At 45.3% G+C, this 23,231-nt stretch overlaps 1 protein-coding gene across 4 annotated transcripts in view; it reads right to left on the reverse strand.

Moving 5' to 3' along the window:
• Positions 1-23,231, reverse strand: part of GRIN1 (glutamate ionotropic receptor NMDA type subunit 1) — an 851,805-nt gene that overhangs the window by 340,592 nt on the left and 487,982 nt on the right. The window lies entirely within an intron of this gene.

The following is a 23,231-nucleotide window of genomic DNA, read 5'->3' on the forward strand; positions in this document are numbered from 1 at the left end:
CAGGAACTTCTGAAATCCGAGAGGACTTTCAACCGCACAGACATCTGAAGGGAGCACATTTTACAGACTGGTACCCAGCACCACCAGCGACCTTCCCCCAGATCTGACATTCTTGAAACTGAATGGCAAATTTGATCAGCGTTTAGAAATGGTTTGATGTCATTGGCGTCAAATAGTAATCTAAGTATTTGGGTGCTATTTATCATATCAGATCAAAAATAATAATAATGGGTGCTTTTATTATTGGTTTCAATATTTAACTTTATTACAAATTCCCCCACTGAATAACAAACAGATTTAACCGAATGTCTAAGTTTTATCTGCAAATTTAACCTATAGCACAATACCGCATAGTTGCGCAAAACACCTCCGGTTTTCTTCTGACTCCCATTTAGGCACAACCCAATGAAGTCACTGAAATAACCGTGCCTGAGATGGTCCTTATTTATATGTGTGTGTCTTTATGTTGTTTTGTCTACATTTTCTTACAGGTACAAATTAGAGGAAAGCCTCCTCTTACAGCTATTGCACCTTAGCTAGTTCGTCACATAGGAACACATATATAATGTATAGAGCTCCTTTTTAACTCACCTTTCACACATAGGTCCTGACAAAAGCCAGATTTAACACTAGGCCTGGCTGAAACTAGTTGACCACACCGGATGTGGGAGACCATAAGTCTCTCCAACCACATCCACTAGCCTTGCTTTTAATACTGCCAAGGGCCCACAAATAAATTATCCTGTGGACACTGGGACCCTTAGGACAGTTTTTACATTCACTCTCAACACCATCACAGCACACTCACTAGACACTATTCGCTCCGCTGTAAACAGACGTCGCAGCACACCCGAGGCACACTCAGTGCCTTGGGTGGGGCCCCATGATGAAGCATGCCACCAACTAGGTTGGTGGGTGAGGGCCTTCATAAAAACGAATATGTTTTTCTGACACGCACTACATGAGTATTACTAGTGTAGCTAGCTCTTTCCGATTATTACTAAGTTTAATCTGCACCCTTTCCCCCCAGTATATATCAGTAGACTTGATCTGGCAATATTTATCTGCAGAAAAATCCACAGGGATGTAAACATTTGACTGGCTTGCAAGTGCAACACTCATGGAATTCTCAAAGGCACTCATAACCAAGGACTCAATATGATATTTTGAATGCACAGTGCCCCTTCCGACAAATTGCTGTGTCACTTCATGTCAGAATCTTCAACTGCATAATTCCAGCTACCGACATCCATTACAGATTAACCAGATCATGGAAGGCGCCTATTCACAAATGTAAGTTACACATGTGTGTAATTGCACATGTAATTGTACTCTTACACATTTGAGCAACTTTACTGCTTTTGGTTCTTAACAAAATCCGAGTGTAAAGTTACTCAAAAGGGTAGACTTACATCTCTCCAACCCTTGAATAAGGAAGTGAAGCCAAATTTACAAGTGTAAGTTACTACTGTCTAAAGAAATGTTAGTAGGTCCAGAACCACAAATGGCCAATATTTGGCACTGCAACACCCTCCCATACAAAATAATGGAGGTAGGTACTTAAAATAAAACTGTATAGGAAATGACGTTATTTAAAATTGTTCCACATATAAATAAAAATATTTTAATGTTAAAAACATCTAAATGTAAAACATTATTTAATTGTAAAATATTTTAACAACCTTTTTTAAATTTATAAATGGACATAACATAATTTTTATGACAATAGAATTAAATCACTTTTAATTAACACCATAAATCAATTTGAATAATTATTATTGCATAATCTTTAGGTGGGATTTATTTTGTTATTTCAACGTCTGTAATTTTTTAATTTAATGTGTTTAAATTAAAGAAAGAAATACATCGAAATTATGTTGTTAGGGTTGTAGTATTTAAAAGAAATATCCTGTATTTAAAATAAAAACATAAAGTTAATTTACATTAATATTTAACATAAAAATATTATAAAGTATATAATGTGTATATACTTACTTTATCAGCAGTTGGTTAACTCATTCAATATCTCTGCTTCAGTTTTGTTGTTAAGCAAAAGTTATAAATCACTTTTCTTAATATTAATAATGTTTTTAATTGAATTGACTGTTGTGAAAATTGTGAATTGTAAAAAAGTATGAATGTACATTCAAGTTAAGGTGTAAATCTATGCATGTACTACAGTAGGTGACGCCAAGTGCAAATTGATTCTCAATGACACCACCGGGCAGGCCCCTTGTCCCACCATTAAGTCTGTCAGCTGCCTCATATTTGCTGCTGAGAGGACAGGAGAAGGGCACCAAGTGGACGCTACAGAAAGTTAACAGAATTCTTATAGCCTTGTTTATCTTTCTGTTCCTTGCATTGTCTAGATGATACTCCCTGGTCAGTTGTTGAATTAGCTGTGTTAACCCTGGGTACTCCGTATCTCAAATCCATGCTTGCTCCAACAATGCAGTCCCTAGAACGAAGAAGCCTCTCATATTTTTAGTTATCAAAATGCTCTACATCAGCAGTTCCCAAACTTTGGTCCGTGAACCCCTAGGAGTCTGTGACACATTCCCAGCAGGTCTGCAGGCAGCAGTTTTAAAAGCACTGCAAAGTTCCTTGCATATCAAGCAGTTTTCAGGCAACAATAAAAGTCTCAAGATAACTCTGGTAATTAATGTACCTGCTGGAAAGAGATGGGAGTTTTGTTTAGTGGCAGCTTTGACTCATCTCTGGCATCGCAAATGGTTAATATGTTCACTGCAAAGATTCTGTCCCATGCATTTTAAAGAACAATATTTTATGTGCATAGCTCAGAGAGTTACTGATTTTGTCACAGAGATACTTTTGTTACTGTGCAGTTCATAAATTAGAATTATAATCGCACAGTGCGTTATGAACTGCCACCAGAGAGCTGCATGCAAACGGCGCGGTAAAACTCAGTAAATTATTTTTTTTCCCAATCTTTCAAAATCATGATGCTGCTAAAAAACGTTTGTTAGGGTAGAAATACATTCTGATTGTTAAAGTCAACGCTACCCCCTGTGTTATGTTCCGAATCCTGAGTTTAAGCTTCTCTAGGCAAGCACTCTTAGAAAAGGCCTACCTGTATGGATGACACGTGAATCCTATACCTTGTAGTCCCCTTTGCATTATGTAGCATTTTCTACACATATATGATTTATTGTCACTATATGTGTATTATGTAAAGTGCTGTGACACCCTATCCTTGTATAAGAGGCGCTATAAAACACATGAAAAACATGTACCAAAGGGCCTATGGAGAGATGAGAGGCACTGTTGGAAGGTGGTAGTGAGGGAATCACTGAAGAGCCCCAACAAAGATTGTTGTATCCGGCTACACAGTAAGGTCATCACTTACAATGGTTTAACATCTAATACAATTAAATATATGATGACAACTGTGTTGTAGAATTCACAATTTGTTCCCAAATTGTTTTGGGAATAATAAAATCTTTAGTAATTCGAGTATTTGTTAGGTGTTTACTTGTTAGTGTATTTTTTGTGAATTACTGTTTTCATGTTTGAAATTTAAATTGTGCAAATTTCTTGGGGGTCCTTGGCTTCAAGTAGTGACTCAGTAGGGGTCATCAGGAGTCAGAAGGTTGGGAACCAGTGCTCTAGATGGGGAGTGAACAGCCTTTGATCTCAATGGGAATAGAAAAAATATTCTAAAATATTTCAAATACCATACTTCTAAAGGTATAAGTGGAGTATCAATCATAACACTTTAGGTAAGAAGTGTTTCTTCACTAGAAGCCTGAACAGTGACCAATGTCCATACCAACCATGATTTCAATGACTGTGAAACATATCCTCCCTTCATTATCACCAGCATTACTTTCTTGACTCTGGTGAGCATGTCTCTCCTAAAGAAGGAATTTCATGCTGAGTTTGTGGGTGAATCTCTCATAGCATGACCTTGATAGTAGAAGTTTATCAATGAATGTTCACACTTCTTTAGAAAGGACAGGACAGTTGCATTACTTTCAGAACTGCACTCACAAGTCTGTTTGCCATGAATCAAATATTGACCAGTTTTCACAAGAAGCATGCATCTATCTTTTAGAAACAACATGATTCCCTGGTTTTGCATGAGGAGATGCAGTATTACCTTATTGCAAAACATATCATGGTCCCTTCAATGCAAGGTAACTCATCTCCAATCACCAACATAAATTTGGTCCCCAATTATATGCAAAAGATAGTGGTCTCTTCTCCAATATACATTTCTCTACCCCAATCACAGCAGCCTGTCCTATCCCTAATAGGGATTTTGATTATGTTATGTTTATTATATTTAACCCATTTGTACCCAAATATGATAAAGGCTCATCATTCCTTCAAAAGCGGGTTTCTTCATTATCCTTTTTTCCATGAGTAGTAACTCAGAACTATTTCCTTTTTATAAACTTTATTTGGATCTTATATTTTTCTTTCTTTTTGGTGTAATGCCGTGGAACTGTTACACCCTTGTACTGCCACAACACTTCCTAAGAATAAGCTTTGATCACAGCCCAAGTAAGTAAATTGTGAAACAATAGGAGTCTGCCCTTTAAACGCTTTGCCTTAGTACATATGTCTTTGACAAATCTCCTGTGTCAGCCTGCCAAGTGAATTTCTTAGAGTTACTGTTTCCTAAAAAGAAAGTCCAGACCCCTAAGAACCTGGAACCCATATAGATCAGAATGATATGCAGTGTTCCCCTACTGCCAAAGGCTCACACTTGACATATGCATAACAGCCTAAGCAACTGACTTTCAGCTTAGATCCATCTATTGTACTTCCCTACCTTGATCACCATTGTTGTAATCGAAATTCGCTAAAGACTGTACCACAAAACACAAAGTAACAAAAAGTGTTATTCTTGAGCACCCCAAAGAGCAGGTATTATTATTCTTGGACTGGACATGTTAAGCGAGACTGGGGGTTCAATTGAGACCAGGGTCCAAGTAGCAAATAATAGCAGACTTAGTCGAGGAAAATGCCTGTTGAATTGAAACATTCTTATCTTCGTTTAAAGAAAAATTTGGTAAAGTGAAAGATATTGTGAAAGCTTGCGTACAAAAGTATTTCCCAAAAGGGAGCTAAATGTTCCATTCAAAATATTAGAACTTTTGCCTTATCTGGCCTTGTCCATCAGAATAAAGGGAAGAGAGGGGCTTTTGATAACCCAAAGGGAAATGGAGCGCCAATATACTGAAAAGTAAAACAAAGAGTTTTCCCAATGGGGAGTATTATTTCCTGCTCCTAGATCATGACTCAAACTGACACACACCAATCACACCATTCATTTTGTGGAACTGGAGAACACTTACCAAGAAGGAACATGCCCAAACAAATTATGATTAAAAAAGTGTGCAATTTATTAAAAAATTATACAAAGATATCAATGAATCATCAGTTAAAAACATGTACTTAACAAATAAAAAACACAGTTAAAACCACCTAATGTGGACGTGGAGAAATTAATCAAAGGAGACACTAATATCTGTCTTTGTCATTTCATTTCGGACCCTCGTTTGTCAACAATAGGAGGAATGTTATTCCTTTAGACCAGATTGGTTGTTGGCAACGCCGAATATGACTTAGGGATTGGCGTCGACGCGTTTCGGAAGCGTCAAATGATAAAGGCTTCCTTCCTCAGGACAATTTGTATATTTATTCTCCACACGTTAAGTGTCAAACCTAATGCACAAAAATACAATACAATGCAACTATTATATCCACATATAGTTTTATGTAAATACCACATTTTTTTACATTTCTTTATCTTCTCCTTATCATCACCAGGAATAGTTTTACTCCCCTCTCTAAGATATGCTCTAGGTTCAACCCTGAGGATAAAAAAACCGAAGCTCTGTGTGCCCACCGGCCATCTATTGGTATTCCTCACTTATATGTATTTGTAAAAACTCAACGGGTACCTATTTGTACTCACAGGAGATCAGACTCTTTTTTTTAAACATTATATAGTATTACCACATTTTCTGTCCAACGATTTATGGACAGAAAATGTGGTAATACTATATAATGTTTAAAAAAAAGAGTCTGATCTCCTGTGAGTACAAATAGGTACCCGTTGAGTTTTTACTAATACATATAAGTGGTGTGATTGGTGTGTGTCAGTTTGAGTCCTGATCTAGGAGCAGGAAATAATACTCCCCATTGGGAAAACTCTTTGTTTTACTTGTCCATCAGAAGACAAGTCAAATAATAATAAATAATTACGCACTTGTATAGCGCACGACTACCCGGAGGCATCTCGGCGCTTGTACGAATACTGCTGAGGAACACTTCCTGGCCTTTCCCTGTGAGGTGCCAACTCCTGGGCACCCCCAAGGTGAAGCCAGGCATCCTAGCGTTGTTGGGGCCGTTGTGGAGATTAAGGGCCCGATGTAGGTAAAATTGATTTACCGATTTTAAATTACCGAATTTTACCGATTCGGTAATTTAAAATCGGTAAATCAATGGGTCCGACATGTAGGTATTCCAGATGTGCTGGAATACCGAATCGGATGAATTCGGTATTTACCGATTCGGTAAATACCGAATCGGTAATGCCCATTCATTCCTATGAGCTTTGAAGCCCATAGGAATGAATGGGCATTACCGATTCTGTATTTACCGAATCGGTAAATACCAAATTCACAAGGGTGCAGGGGGTGTCACTTTGACACCCCCTGGCACCCCTAAAACAGGCTTGGGTGCCATGTGGCAGGCATACATGCCCTAAGGGCAGGTCTGCCTGTCACATGGCTAGGTGTGCATGCACACATGTGCATGCACACCTGAAATCGGTATTTTACCATCAAATTGGATTTGATGGTAAAATACCGATTCGTTAAGGCTCCTGGGACTCTGAAGAGTCCCACCTACATATGGGTGGCTCCGAATCGGTAAAATTACCGATTCGGTATTTTACAGAATCGGTAACTTTACCGAATCGGTAAAGTTACCAATTCGGTATTTTACAGATTCAGTAACTTTACCGAATCGGTAAAGTTACCGATTCTGTAAAATATTGCACCTACATGCCAACTCATGTATACCGGTCGGTAACGGCCGAAAATACCGATTTTCTGCCGTTACCGACTGACCTACATCGGGCCCTAGGCAAGCTATTGCCCAGAGTTGCAGAGTGGGACTCATGATTAGAATAGGCACCAAGGCGAGAATTATCAGGTCCGAGAAAATTGAGACTGAGACCTGCCGAGGAGGGAATTGAACCCTGGTCCCGGTCCAGACTTCTGCATCAGGGTCTGCTGCTCTAACCATTGAGCCACAATTCTCCAACGAATTGATAAAGTTTGTGAAGCAGGTATTATAGCGGAAATGGATTCATTCAAATGTCGAATATATGTTGCGGGGCATGCTGCAGCGTTCACATCCATGCAGTAGTGCTTCATGAATGTGTGCCTGCTCTTTCAACTAGCAATAGCAGATGTCTTGTAAACACACACCAGTGTAGATTGCAGCAGTGATCACCATTCTCTTGGTAGAATACGCCATCCCTGTTCCCTGGATTGGATGCTTCACCTTGCTATGGCAGAACGTACTGCAGGCTGACAGCCAAACTGCAATGCCCTGCTTGGACACGGGTAACACCCTTCCAGGTTGACGAAAGGCACAACTAGTTGGGCAGGTGAATACATTTCATTTGTCTTTCCATATAAAATTGAAATCTAGCGAGTGCAATGATTTTTCTGCTGAAGTCGTCGGATTTGGGAAAAATTCAAGTAGGACAGGCTTATTCAGATGTAAGTCAGAAGAAACCTTAGCCCTGAATTTAGGGGCAAACAACTGGATGGCTTTGTCCCTTGGAAAGCATAGAAAGGGATTTTCACAATAAATGCTTCCATATCCTCTACTCTCCTTGCTTATGTACACCCTAGAGGCAGTGCTGTCTTTCATGTGATAAATGTAAGAAGCACTCTGTGAATCAGCTTGAAGGAAAGCAGCATAATTCAGTGTTGACCTCCTAGGGTACTGGTGCATGCAGTATTAGAGGAAGTGCTCTGAAAAGTCCATTGATAAACTGTTTTATAATTCTTTGTGAGAATACAGTGGATGATGTGTCATCTGCTCCTTTAAACCTTAATATTGCTGCCAGATGAACCCTTGCTGATGAGTATTTAAGACCACTCACTCTTGGCTAGGTCCAGCAAGTATGGAATCATTTTTTTGGGATTGTATAATCATTGGGCAGAATCCTCTGCCTGTGCACCAGATATAGAAATGCTACCACTTGATATAATACATTTTTGTTGGGGGAGGAGCCAAGCTGGCGACCGCGATGGCCGCTTAGGCTCTCAGCTCCGCCGTCTTCCCTGATTTGCGTACACATCATGAAACTAATCCTGACCCCGAGCCGCATTTTCGTGAAGGGGAAGTGTTGCAGCTTTCGGTGACGTGCTCCTGAGACTTCCACCAGCGGTAGAACCGGAGAAATGTTCCCGCTTTATATCCGGCCCTCAACAGCCGTGAAACCGGGGCTTTGCGTGCGAGGGATGGCCAGCCCCTGATGCAACAACAACGGCCACCTGCGACGGGGAGGAGTCGGCCGACCGGAGTGATTCACCCGCACTGCTTAACCTTTGATGCAATTCTCCAGCCCACCAAGCGGGTTGAGTGCCGGCGGAACATCAAAGAACCGGGGGATTACACTTTATTTGGGTTTTTCCGCCCGTGCGGATATTCCTTCCATCTCTCCCGACGTAAATGTGGGCGCCATTTTGTGCAACTCGGGATCTGTGCTTGGGCTCTGAGGGCTCTAGCGTGCGGTAGAGATCCTGTCGCCTGCTGAGGCCGCTTCTGTAACATTTCCTGAGGCGCCATGGAGTTCGCCACCCCTGCAACCGTGACTCGATTGTGCTCCGATGGGGGGCGAGAAGGCGCCCGATCGGATGCATGGGACAGCGACATCCTGACTAATGTGGCGAGGCCTGCTGAGGAGCCTTTGGTGAGGACGAGTGCCGTGAATTGTGCTCATGGGACGACGCCAGGGATTGAGGATGTTATGGCTGCTCTCGGTGCCCTACGCGTCGCCCTGGACTGCGGTGCCCGCGACCTGGGGAGAAAACTAGATGCCATTATTCCCGCTGTGGGATACGCTCTACGGGACTGTTCGTGCATCCAGGACACTGTGCCACACCCTACACTTGAGCGATGTGTCATGATTCTCCCGGTGGGTATGGTGATGTTGGAGGGCCAGGATCCTATAACGACAACGGGACTGCTTGCTGCCGATGGGGATTGGGGCTTATTGCTGCGCATGGAACTCTCTCACGGTGCCCTTGCCTGCAAACTGTTGTTTATGGCTTGCTTTGGTGGGCAGCCCACCGAATTCTCCTGGTCACCTTTGTCGCCCACGTCGATTAACATGGCGGCTGGCCGGCTGTACTCCGTTGGTGCACTCGATCGCACGGGACAGGGCTGAGATTGCTTCCTTGATTACTGGTGTTTGATAACCTGGTGGCTATGTGGGGCACGCACTGTATTGACTGAAACTGATTCCGCTTCTGTGTTGATTTGATGGTCCGGGGCTCGGGGGGTGGGTGGCTGGGAGCTGGTATACTGATTTCTCTCCTCCTCTGCTTTCTTTCTTTCTTGCCTTACTACATTTCGGGTCTCTTATTTAGGGCGACAGGCACACTGCTGGGGGGGGGGGGGGGGGGGGGGGGGGGGTAGGCCGTGGCCTTCTGCAGGGGTGCGGGGTGGGGGGTTGGGGGGGGATTTTTCTTTCTAGTTCCTTGCTTCCTCCTTGGTTCTATGGCCCTCTTTTCTTTTTCTTTTTCAGCATTACCGTTTCCTATGGTTCCTGTAGTATTTTCAGTTTTTTGAGGGGTGGGGCGTTGGTTTATTATGAAACGTGACTGTGCTGGGGACTATCCTGATTTGTATACGTAGCCTTTCTCCCCTACTGCTATTGTGTTGCTCGTTGACCTTCCACTTTATGCTGGCTAACTGCAGGACCTGGAACGATTGTTTGGCAATGATCCTGTGATTTTTAGATTGAAAAACGAACCTTCATTAATCCTGACTGCCTACATAAAGACTTGCATATACGTTATGTCCTGACCTTGCTGGAACACCTGACCTGACCATGTGCTGCTATGTTTTCTTAACATTGATTTGCTATCATCATGACTTGCTTAGTGGCCGGCCAGGGTGGTTGTAGGCCTCTGCCTGTAATTGCTTGTACGAATAATAAAGGTTCTCCAAAAATCTTTAAAAAAATAAATACATTTTTGTTTTTGCTGGCACCCTTGCTTGCTTCTGGATGTGCCTGCATTCTGCCGGCAGATCCAAATGACTGAACTCTAAGTGGTGAATTACCATGATATTAGGCTCAGCAACTTGAGGTTAGTGATGAAATATCTCTCAATTGTGTCTGGAGAGGTGACTGAAAATATTTAATTGGTATCACCAGAAGTACGGATCGTCTCAGAAGTTCTCAGTACTAATATGGCCACACCAGAGCAATGAGAATCAGGGTACAGCACTCCACCTTCACCTTCCTCATCACTTTGGGGATTTGGGGAAATGGACATTGGATCATTTGATCAAAAAGGCATTTACCTTAGTTCCTGTTTGCCAAAACATGCTGGCATGGCAGTGCCATTTTTTGATTTTCCGGGTGGCGAACAAGTCCAGAGAGGGGTGTCCCCACTTGTGGAAGATGTGGTCCACTTAATAATGATGGAGCACCCTCTCCTGGCAGTCCAATAGTGCTTGAGTGAGTGTATTTGGCGTCCTGTTAGGTGCTCCACATTGATGTAGCCCTAGTGGGAGATGGGCCAGTCTCATAGCAGCTGTGTCTCTTCCAGCAGAGGTTGAAACCTCGTCCCCCATGTGCGGCAACATGAAACAGAGATATCACACTGTCCATCCTGACTGTGAACACTTGACATGCAAGTCTCCAGAGGAATAATTGTATGCCCAGTCTTAAGGCATGTGCTTCGCAGATACTGATGTGGAGCATATTTTTGCATCAGACCAGAGGCCTCTGGTTGTTCCTGCATGTCAGTGTCCAGCATTAATAATACTCTGTCTGATAAAGGATGGAATTTATTGATTGTCCAGTTCGTGTTGAACAAGTGTCATCCAGAGCCTGCAAAAAGATATAAAGCCTATGAAGGATGACATCAGGCCCAGCAGAGATTTGCATTAACTTACCATGGCTGACTGCTTGGCAAGGATGGTCTTCGCCGTGGACTGGACCTTCATCGCTCTGTACGCCGAGGGAAATACTGTTCTCAAATGCATATCCAGTATTGCTCCCAAGAGTTAAAGTTTCGTCACTGGTTTCATAGAGGACTTTTTAAATATTTAGTGCCATTCCTAATCTATGAAACAAATTGATGCAGGCAGCCGTAGAAGCCTTTGGGGGTGTGAAAATATGCATCTTGAACATCCAGGAAGGACAATTAATTTCCTGCCTGAAGCATCAGCAGGACTTCTCAGAGCATTACCAAGAAAAAATACTCTATTTTCAAAATCTTGTTCAGATCCCTGGGTATAGTATAGGCCTCCATTATCTCAATTTCATTTTGATCAAAACAATTCTGGAATAAAATCTATGGTTGTTCTGGTATCTCACAGCAGTCTTATTCACTCCTTTGAAAAGGAGGAATAGAATTTCCACTTGTAGCTCCTTCATCTGAAGTGATGTTTGTTGCTGGCTGGGCAGAGAGGTAATTTCTCTACAAACTGCAGTATCTGTCCAGAGTGTACAATCTGCTGCATCCATTGGTCTGAAATTATGGACTCTCATTCGACAGCAAAAAGGGAAACTCTCCCCCTGGCCTTCTGAGATGGAGATGGTAGATAGAACAGCTGTGAAGAATCAAGCTTCATTATGGTTATCCTGACAGTGCGATTGAGCAGTGCTCCTCTTCCATCCGGAAGAACTTCCTGATCCTTGTCTTTGATTCTGGTTGGATGTATACTCCTGGACATAGTCGGATTGTCCTGGGATAATAATATAGTTAGCATTGACCTCTATTATGATTGAAACCTAGCCCGTATGCATGACTCTTCATCAGCCACGAAAAGTGGTTAAGCCAGGATTTCAATACTGCAGATCCACAAGGGATTTTGCCACATCTGTTTCTGTTTTTATGTTTTGCACGGCATCAACCATGTGTTTCCCAAACACAGTGAGTTATCAAATGACATGGCTTGAGGTGGCCACAGGTGGAAGCAAAGATACAGAGGTGGATCTTTGCCTCCTTCTCTGGACAAAAAACATTCAACCTTAACCATCCTTACCTTATTTAAATAGCTGCTGGAAGCCTGCATTGGATACATTCATTGTCACTTGATGATGGCTGCAGATGGTTGTGCTCCTCCCTTGGTGATTGCCGTGGCAGCATCTCTCTTGTTGTCATGGATGAGGTCAATCAGTGGTGACAGGTCATACCACATCCAACTGACAGTACAGCCCATGACTGCTTATGTATTAGAGGCCTATGCTGATGTTGCTACCATCAAATGAACTCCATGGCCCAAATTATCTTGGCTGTCTTCATCAGGTAGTCCTGGTGATGGCAAGACTGGGTTTTTAGCTCTGCCTTCGTCTACTGACAAAATGAGTTTGGCTTCAGAAAACACTTAAGGTATTCTGTGTCTGAATCTAAGGCCCTACATTTCTTTTCAAAAAGGGGCACTATCACTGTACCCAATTTTAGGTCTTCTGTTCATACAAAATATAGTATGGATATGAACCTTGTGGCTTGTTCTGCAGTTCCTTAAAGTTGTAATGGAAATATTGCTGCTCCACCAAAGTCATTGGGTGTTTGAATCTTTTAGTTGCCCTCTCCATCAGAACATCAAAAGTGGGATAAGTTATCTGGAGATGATTCTGGTTGAATGAGCAATTAATCACCTTCCGTGGATAAGATATAGCCATCCTATTCATCATTGCCTTTGTGGTCTACTGGTGGGAGTTCACCTTCTTCTACCAAATCTGAATACTCGGAATCCGATGATTCTTCGTCCTCCATGTCCTTAGGTGTGTGCAAGACCAATGTGTGTGTGAAAGCTCCAGCAGGTGTCTTTGGTTGCAAAGCAAATGAAGGAGTTGGAGGAGGAGGAGGCGGAGGAGGCATAGGTGGTGTACGTAGAGGCAGAGGTTGAGTAGCTATGGATGAAGCTGACAGGGCAGGTGTAGGAAACAATCTTAGAAAGGTATCCATCATCTGCCGCAAAGTTGTAAAATACCACCACATGACCACTGGTTCCTTAAAGTAACAACATAGTCCATAAGACTGAGGAGGGGTGTCTGGTATGGCTAATACTTTTAGTCCTGGAAGACGTCTTCATTTAAGACCTTTTTATCAAATTCAGGGATGTAATGCACATTCAGCTCTGAGAGACTGTTGCCACCTAAGAGGAGAGGTCTTGTTCACTGAGATCTGCCTCCACCTCAGAGTCCGGAATATGGATAGTGAGACTTTCCGTCACCTTTATAAGAGAATAGGTAATTCTTACTGAAAAATTTGCCATCAATGATATCGTAGGCTTGATCAACTTTGTTGGGGCTGTCATCAACGAGGTACTAGGCATCATTCCTGGGTTTCCCATTGGCAGGGAAGGATGTGCCACAGGGTCAATATCAATGGAATAGTCATTGAAGGAGGAAGAAGAGACATCCTTGGGGTGTTCATCAACTGCGCCCTTGTCAACGATGGTCTTGTTGATGAAGGATCTGTCATCGTCAATGCAGGCTTGGTCGTTGAGGGGGTTGTTATAAATGAAGATCTTGTCACGGTCAATCCAATTTAATTTAATATTATTTCCTATGGGGTTTTACTTGAAGTCCTTTCCTCCATTATGTTCTATGGGAGCGTGTCGCCGTACCAGTGGTGCTGAACTTACTTCACCTCTGAGATGGAGTAGTTTATTAGGGTTTTGGGTCCCTTTTGGGCTGTAGTAACTTTAAAGGTGTAGTTTGTAAATAGCATTGGGCTTACTCTTTTTTGGGTGGGTGCATGCCCCTCCCTAAACCCCTACCTGACCCACAACACATGGGATGAGAGCCACTGAAGCAATTTGACCTCACTCGAAGGTGTGATGGAATACTCAGGCTTTAAACACGACACCAAATTAAAATCATATAGAATTGTAGCAATACTCCTCTTCTCTGCACACTATACAAGGACATGTACCACTGGGGAAAATTAGACATTTTCTGGCTGGGAAGAATAATGAGCTTGAAAATTAATTCACGACCTGACCTTTATATACAGCCCTAATTCTTGTTCTCAGCTTCTCAAAAACAGTTGTATCCCAAATAAGAACCAAACTGTTAGACTTTGGAAATATAACTCTCCATGGAACCTGAGAACAACATTATACAGATCTGTAGAGGAGATGGGCCCGATTTCACCACGGTCAAAATGTACAGCAAATCTAAGGGCAAAGTAGCGCTATATAAATTTTCTCTCAACTCCACTCAACATCAAGGCAGCACAAACTATGTCTGTTCCTGGATTTAACTATTAACCTATTAGAAATACCTGGGTACAGAGAGAGCAGGGATTCACAATTATTCCCCATAAATGATTTCTGTGGCTCCCCCCAGGTGAAAGGCCAGCTCCTTGGGAGGTGCTCAAAATTACCTCAATCCTGTCAGATTATTTGAAAAAGGTAATTAGGAAAAAGGGCTTCTTGTCTAACCTTTCCCCACCTTCCCCAATGTGCCTATCGTTTTTTAAGCCAATATTTACCCCGAACCTTTCTGAGCCATGATTTCATAGATGGAAACCTCTGTTAGGAGAATTTTCTGACAGTGAACCCCTCTAGCCTAAAAAAAGATGAGGGACCGATTCACTCTCCCCCGAGAAGATGAATACAGGATACCAAAATAATTCATGACTAGGGTACAAGACATAAGATAAGCCAGTTAGGAAACTTACAAACTGAGAATCCCTGTTTATAAATAATGTGAGACTGAAAAGTATCATATGGCTCTACCGTTATAACTAAGAGGTAGGCCCTTTCCTAAAACATAAGTATGTTTGGCATGGGAGAGGGATATCGGAGAAGAAATTCCACAAGAGATATGGCTAGCAATCTGGAGGAGGGCAGCTAAGTTGTCCATCTGCACACATGTCTACAATGTCTACAAGCTACTAACCAGTTTGTACCTTTCTCCCACAAGATTGAAAGCCATGTTTTGGGGCCTTGGATACAAGTGGGAAGGAGTGTGGTGATCCCGGAACATTCATATATCAGTGGTGTTATCATGCTGTTCCGATGCAAAATGTTGTCACATAGCCATGATATAATGGGCATTAAACTGGCCCTGCGACCTTGGCTCTTTTTTCTGGGAGACCCAGGGGAAAACAACATGTTTCCCCTGACTACGCAGCTAGGGAAACTATTATCACACTTGGTTCTGGGCGCAAGACAAGCGATAACCCAAATTTGGAAACAAACAGCTGTGCCTCAACTTAATATGATGTCGGGTAAAGTATGGGCAATCTTTCCAATGGAAAAGATGTCCACCATTATTCATGATAGGGTATAGACGTTTGAAAGAGTGTGGCACCCATTTGTTACCCACATGAGTCAAGTCCATGTGCTTGGGGGGATCCTACAGTACTATGTGATGTTCTGCAGCATTCCAGACCATGTGAAATATTCCCTTATAGGGGAGGACAAGCCACTTCTAATCCACATTAATCTGAAATTTGGTAGTAATGTTAGGACGTCCTGTTTTATGTAATGCATTGTGAGCTGTTGATTGTTGAACCTGTGCCACCCCACTTCCCTTCGCCCCTTCTGTTCTCTTTTTTCCTCATTTCCCTTCTGAATCCTAGATATCACCCATCTGATGGATGTGAAAGTAATATGCCATGTAACTGTCCCAAACTGTAAGCTTTATGATATGTTCTCAAACCCTGTGCTATTTCAAACTCAAAATATATTAGTTAAATAAGAAACACAGCTTAAAAAACGCTATCAGAGGACTAACTTGTCCTTACTCAGTTACGCTATACTGAAAAAATATGTGGTGCCCATTGATATGTCATCAATTTTTATCCCGGGTTGGCCCCTACTTGAAACCGTGGGCAGAGAGAATTTCCTTTATGATCCCGCTAACCAACCCCCATCTCAAACATCTGATGCAGTCTCTAGTAACCAGATCAGTTCACTATCTATACAGTCAACATGGTTGGACTATTGTCGTCACTGGCATCTGAGGAGGAGTGACATCATTCATTGCAGCAGTCTTCTTCTTCAGGTTTGTGCTGCGTTTTCTTCCTCTTTTCTGGTGGGGTCTTCTCGGCTGAGAGCGATCATATATGTAGGTTGGAGATAGGCGCTAGGGGGCGCACAGCGAGATGGCTGCCTGAGCAGCAGCTCCGCCGGGCGATCATCCACTTGGCGTGATCTCGCCGGTATCGCCCCGGCCTGCCGCTCCCTGAACACATCACCAGATGGGGGAAGACCTGCTGCGTTATATGTGAGGCAGCGGGCGCCCCGCCGAGCGAGGATTGCCGGCTTAATCGCCGTGACAAGCGGAGACGCGTCGGAGTGCCTGACAAAATGGCCGACGCTATGGGACAAACGCGCATCTAACGTGGAGCCGGCGGAATGCGATCGACCTTCCACACCGACTACGACGCTGCTGGGGTAAGAACGAGCACTATAAAACAATCCGGTGCCATTCTCTTGCCCCCCCAGGCTGCAGGGCGCCTGGAACCTTCGCAACAGCGCAAATGACCTTGCCTGACAAGATGGCGGCGGTCAGCGCGAATCGGCGTGAATGTTAGCCACCTCGTCAAACGGCGCGCTTGGGCCCAAGTCCTGTGGGACTGCCGGTATACATGCCAACTTCGCTGAGGCCTGAAAAGCGACTGTGCTGGCGTAAACGGTGTGCATACTGCGCTGGATGAGCAGTGCAGGTTGTGCACAGCAAGCAGACGTGTGGCCCACTGCAAACACGTGCCACCCCAGTGAGCGGCAAGAACCGGGAGCCAACTGCCATAGTGCGCTGCCACAGGTCATCGCAAATTCACTACGACCGCGTGGCCAGTTGCTGGACATGTTAAGAAGCGCTTGTGAGTGGCTGGGCCTCTTGCGATTCACTACATAGCCACGCGCCCAGGCACAAACCGATTCTATCCCCTTCACGGCTCTGTGGGGTAGCTTAGCGCACGGCTGCCATACACCTTGTGGGGATCACCACGGCGACGGCGGCAAGAATCACGAGGGCATCGGGGCCCGCAAGTAAGAAGACAGTGAGCCCAACCACCGCCATGGGTAAACCGGACAAGCAACAACAGAAACTGTCGTTTGAGGCCAGAAAAGCGCAGAAACCCACAGATGATGTGGTGGAAGATGGCGATAATGCAGGGCCCAGCAATAACATTGAAAAGATTTTATTGGCAATCCAGTCCAATTTGCAGGACATAAATGGAAAGCTGGATAATCTAACATGCAGAATGGATAGCATGGCGGTGCGGCAGGAGAAGCATGGCGAGCGACTGGACGAGGCCGAAACGAGAATCTCCGCGGTCGAAGATGAGGCGCGGGCCTCCACCTCCAAGTGCGCTGGCATAGAACGACTCCTGGAAGTCATCAAGGCGAAGGAGGAGGATTTGGAAGCGCGCTCGAGGCGCAACAACGTACGAATCACGGGCCTGCCGGAGTCTACCAACACAGGGCGGATGGAGACCTACGTGGAAACGCTCTGTAAAGACCTGTTCGGAGCTGAGGCCCTATCACCACTTTTCATCGTGGAGCGGGCGCATAGGTCGCTGGCCCCAAAGCCACCTCCTGGCGCCCCGCCGAGGCCAATTGTGGCGCGCATCCTCAACTACCGCGACAGGGACATGATCCTTCGACTGGCAAGAGAAAAAGGGAAGATACAGCATCAAGGAAACTCGTTAGAGTTTTATCCAGATCACACGGTCGCGGTTCAGCAGGCCCGGAAAGAATACACCAATGTCAAGGCCAAACTACGAGACCTGAACATTGTGTACTCAATGATGTATTCGGCACGCCTCAGGGTGGTGTGGAAGGAGAAAGCGACTGTCCTGGCGACTCCGAAGGCAGCACAAGAATTTGTTAAGAAGGTGCAGCGCGAAATGAGAGACAACACGCAAAATGAACGGCATCATGAATCGGACTGAAGACATCGGGTTGACCCCTAGTCGACCAGCGGTGAGTTCTTTTCCTGTCCGCTTATATGCGTTCTAGCATGGCGACTGTTGTCTGCATTGGTAGGCCCAACATGGCGCAAATCTCCTGGGTGAAGAGCCAAGGTGCTGGTGCAGCAAGGACTGCATGGCTGGATAGCAAGGACACGTTGGGGCAATGAGACTGCTGCTCGGCTGTGTGGGGGTGATACTGACTATGGATTATGGACACTCTGCGCTGCCAGCCCCCCCAGTTGTGCTGCACTAACTAACGTTGGCGAGGAAAATTGGCGCCTTGTGGCGGTCTGTACTGTGAAGCCCGGTTCGCACACTGTGGACCGCAGGAACTCGTGATATGTAAGCTGCCTACTAGGCTCCCGCTCTTATGCGCATCATACTGGCGCTGTCTTTGCTGTTTCCCATATGCGGTGAATGGAGATCAGCGGTCGGGGGGGGGCGGAGGAATATATTGTTTACTGTTGGACTTATGACATCACGGTGTGAAAGGCTTTTCCTAGGAATGTGGCTGTTCTACAGCGCTGTTGATGTGTCGCTGGGGGGCGGTGGGGGGGTGACGGCGGTTGATCACTTGAATTGCGTTCATTGTAATTTGTCTAGTGTCGCCCACACCCGTCCATCGGGTGGAGAGTTGTGCCTCCAGCGGACCTCCGTGAGGGTATAACCCAATCAGAGTTCGGAGCTGAGCACTGTAGTTATGGTTCTGAGTTCAAGGGCATGGTGCACTGCAAGGGTAAGGCTTCGGCAGGTTGGGGTTGCTGGAGTGGGTGGGATAAGGGGTGGAGGGTTGCCTAACTGTATGAATGGACCGTCAAAGTACAATATACCTCTCCTTTTTTTTGGTTCCCCAATGGTTCAGACTGCTGTTGTACAATTCGGACCTCCTAAGGAGGGGAAGCTGGTAATTCCTACACAGTTGACAAATGTGGCGCTGTCATGTATTGTATTGATCAAACTTGATGGGTTCGAGGGAGGCGGGTAGGAGCAGCTTGAACATTATTACTTGGAATATTAGAGGGTTTTCACAGCCTCGTAAAATCAGACAGATCTTTGCAAGCCTGACTAGATGGAATGTGGACATAGCATTTCTACAAGAGTCACACCTAGCACCACATTCACACGCTCAGTTGGGGTCGAGGTGGGCGGAGGCAGTCCACAGAGCTTCATACTCTTCCTACTCCAGGGGGGTGGTCATATTGATAAAGCGTGGGGTAGGTTTTGAGACTCAGACAGTGACACAAGATCCATCTGGGAGGTATGTGTTGGTATCAGGTACACTAAGAGGCCAGCGAGTGACGTTGTTGAATGTATACGGTCCAAACACGGACGCCCCGGACTTCTTTAGGGAAGTATGGGACCAATTGCAGAAACACAATAGCACACACATATTATGCGGGGGTGATTGGAACATGACCCTCCGTGATGGATTGGACCGTTCATCTAACTCATTGGAACAACACAAACAGTCACGCCTAATGGTGGGTCACATGATGAAAGACATGGGTTTGGCGGATCTCTGGAGGCTGAAACATGGGGACGCACCTGGGGCCACGCACATAACAGCTTCACATAACAGCTGGTCCAGACTGGATTACTGGCTGGGCACCAAGGACCTAGCGCTGTGGGTTCGTCACCTGCAGGTGCTGCCCCGCACACTGTCAGACCACAATCCCGTTCTGCTGCAGTTGGATATTCCACGGTATGCACCCCCCCCCTTCCAATGGCGTTTCAATTCGCGAGCCCTCACTGACACGGTCTATGCTGATACCATAAGAAAAGCGATAAGGGATTATTTTGAAATTAATGATCAATCGACTGATGACCCATGCCTCCTTTGGGAGGCGTTCAAAGCCACGATAAGAGGGGTCTGTATTAGCACCACTATAGGGGTTCTCAAGGATATTAGGGGCCAAATCCGCAGATGCGAGCAGCGGATGAGAGACCTGGAGTCCCTGTATGAGACCACTAACGATGTCTCACATCTGGCTGAACTGCGTGTCATCCACACTGAGCACGCAGAATTTCTTGAATCAGAAATGAAGTACCTGAATCGCACGCATGTGGCTAGAGCCTTTGGGGAGGGAGGTAGGCCTGGGGCTGTGTTGGCTCGGAAGATATGTGAGGGCCGTGGTCCGGCTGCTGTACTCAGGGTGAAGTCCAGGGAGGGGGAACAACAAACGCATGCTGCGGACATATTGAAATGTTTTGTGGACTCATTTGGGTCATTATACCAATCCCAACCTACAGCCCCAGCGGCTGATACGTATGACTACTTGCACGATGTAGCTATTGGCTGGCTGTCGGATGCGCATAGGGAGTACTTAGCTAGGCCTATCACGGCGGAGGAGGTGACCGAGGTAATAAGCTCGCTGCCAAATGGTAAAGCGCCAGGCCCGGATGGGTATACCTCGGAATTTTATAAACAATATGCAGATATTGTCGCACCGCACCTGGTGGACATGTACGGCACCTCCTTTGAAAAGGAGCTGCTTCCCCCCACACTGCGCGAAGCAATGATCATCGCTCTCCTTAAACCATCTAAGGATCCGGAAGAGTGCGACTCATACCGACCGCTGTCACTGATAAATGTGGACTCCAAAATCCTTGCGAAGCTTATAGCGAAACGGCTATCTCCTCTGATGACCAGTCTGGTCCTGCCGGACCAGTCTGGCTTCGTACCCTCCAGATCGACCACGCACAACACTAGATCCCTGTTTGCACTCTCACACTACCTGCAGCCCTCGGTCAAAGCGGTGGCGGTCATGCTCGACGCTGCAAAAGCGTTTGACTCCATCGAGTGGCGCTATATGATCACCGTCCTGAATAGAATGGGGTTTCCTAAGCGATTTGTGCAATGGGTCTCCTTACTTTATACGAAGCCTTGTGCAAGGATTAGAATCAATGGCTATGTATCGGATCAATTTGCTATTGAGCGAGGGACAAGGCAAGGCTGCCCGCTCTCGCCCCTATTGTTCGCCCTAGCACTGGAGCCTCTGGCTTGTCTGATAAGGCAGAATTACAAAGATTCGGCGTTAAACTTCATAGCCAGGCCGCTTCACATATCATTGTATGCGGACGATATGTTACTCTATGTCCGTGACCCTGAGACTCACCTGAACTCACTACTCAGGGAATACATCAGATTCGGAGGTCACTCAGGGCTGGCTATAAATTGGGCCAAATCCTCTATAATACCCCTCACTGACACTACGTCCCAATTTGCGGTGGACTTCCCGCTAGAATGGCAACAAGACCCGATCAGATACCTGGGGATAATGTACCATAGAGACCCAGAAGAGGTACTACGGGCGAACTACGGTGTGGTACTCTCGAAACTGGAGGATAGTGTCCAGCGATGGATACATTTGCCCCTCTCGCTAGCTGACAGGATAGCTATTGTAAAGATGAACGTGCTGCCCAAATTGTTATACCTATTTAATAACGTCCCGATTACACCACCACAGGCTATATTCCGCCGCATTAACTCCTTGGTTAGGACCCTGATATGGGCTGGCAAACAGGCACGTGTGGATCTGCAAACTCTTTCACTCCCCTTTGCGCAGGGTGGTTTCAGCGTGCCCGATTTTCTCCTATACTACCTTTGTGCGCAGGCGCAATACGCGGCGTATTGGTACCATGCGGTCCCATACCTCACACATGCGGCTATTGAGGAGAGTGATGCGCATCCTATTCCCCTTTCAGCGATCTTTTCACACACACGTCCACCGCTGCATACTAGGGATATTAACACAGTGGACACCACGTCAAAGCATGGCACAGGCTAGGACAGCTGGCTCATAAAACCCCACTGTACGCGCCGGCCATGTCATTACACCATCATCAGGAGCTGTCAGTCACTAGGGAGAGTGTCGGAATGTCCCTGCTGAGTAGAGCTGGCATTGACAGGATGGGGGATGTGTTTCAAGGGGGCACATTTGTGGGCCTAGACCAGTTAGGTTACATCCAGAACCAGACTCCCATGTTTCACTTTACATATTACAGGCTCACAAGAGCTTTGAGGGAACACTACCCGACGTTCCCATTGGAACCCGAATGCCTTGCACCACTACAACTACTGATCACAACTACCGATTTGTCGCACCTGGTTTCTAGACTCTATTCAGCTGCACAGTCCGAGTTAGCGGGACACGCATTGAAGGCCAAGGGGCGGTGGGATACACTGTTAGACACCCCACTGACAGACGACGAATGGGCTAGCACCTGTGCACTGACTCAACTTCTGACACCCAACGGCAATTTGAGAATCATTCATTTCAAATTCCTTCACCAACTCTATTACACTCCGACAAAACTGCTTAGATACGGGTTGCAGGAGGAAGATAGGTGCAAAAGGTGTAATAGAGAGGGAGCGGGCTTCGCTCATCTGGCATGGGACTGCGCCAAAATAACGAGTTACTGGGTGGAGGTCACCGCAACGTTGTCTATCATTTTGGAGGAAGAGGTGCAATGCACACCCAAAGTCTGCCTGCTAGGAATAGTGCCGCAGTTCAGGGCGTTGAAACGCAAGTTCTGTGTCATAGCCTTGTTGTTGGCGAAGAGACAGGTGGCACAATGCTGGCACAGTCGCAAGGTGCCGAAGGTGAAAACATGGTTGCATGACATGTCCACTTGCCGGGACAAGCTACAAACATACGAGGAGCTACTGCCGGCGAAATCCAGGCCCAAGAGTATTTGGGGTTATTTAGAGGAGTACCTCGCTTCCATACAGGATGATGAAGAGAACCGACCACTGGATTGAATCGATTGGGGTACTGTGTAGGTAGACAACACATACATGAGTCATGTACCGGAGGGAACCTGGGGGGAACTGTGACTACCATTACAACTGAAGTGTAGTATGTACTGATAGCACTTTACGGTCTAAGTTGGGGAAAGTCGTTCTTTTGTTCACTGTTGAAAACAAATGTGAAAAAGTGAGACTCATTTCATTTACCAGCTAGTAACCATATGTGGGGCATGCGGAAGGACTCTGCCTCACACTGCAAAGCTGATTAAGCACGACGTACTTATCCTATGTTGGTTGCTGATATTTAC

This window comes from Lissotriton vulgaris, chromosome 5 (assembly GCF_964263255.1).
Source record: "Lissotriton vulgaris chromosome 5, aLisVul1.2, whole genome shotgun sequence".
NCBI lineage: Eukaryota > Metazoa > Chordata > Amphibia > Caudata > Salamandridae > Lissotriton > Lissotriton vulgaris.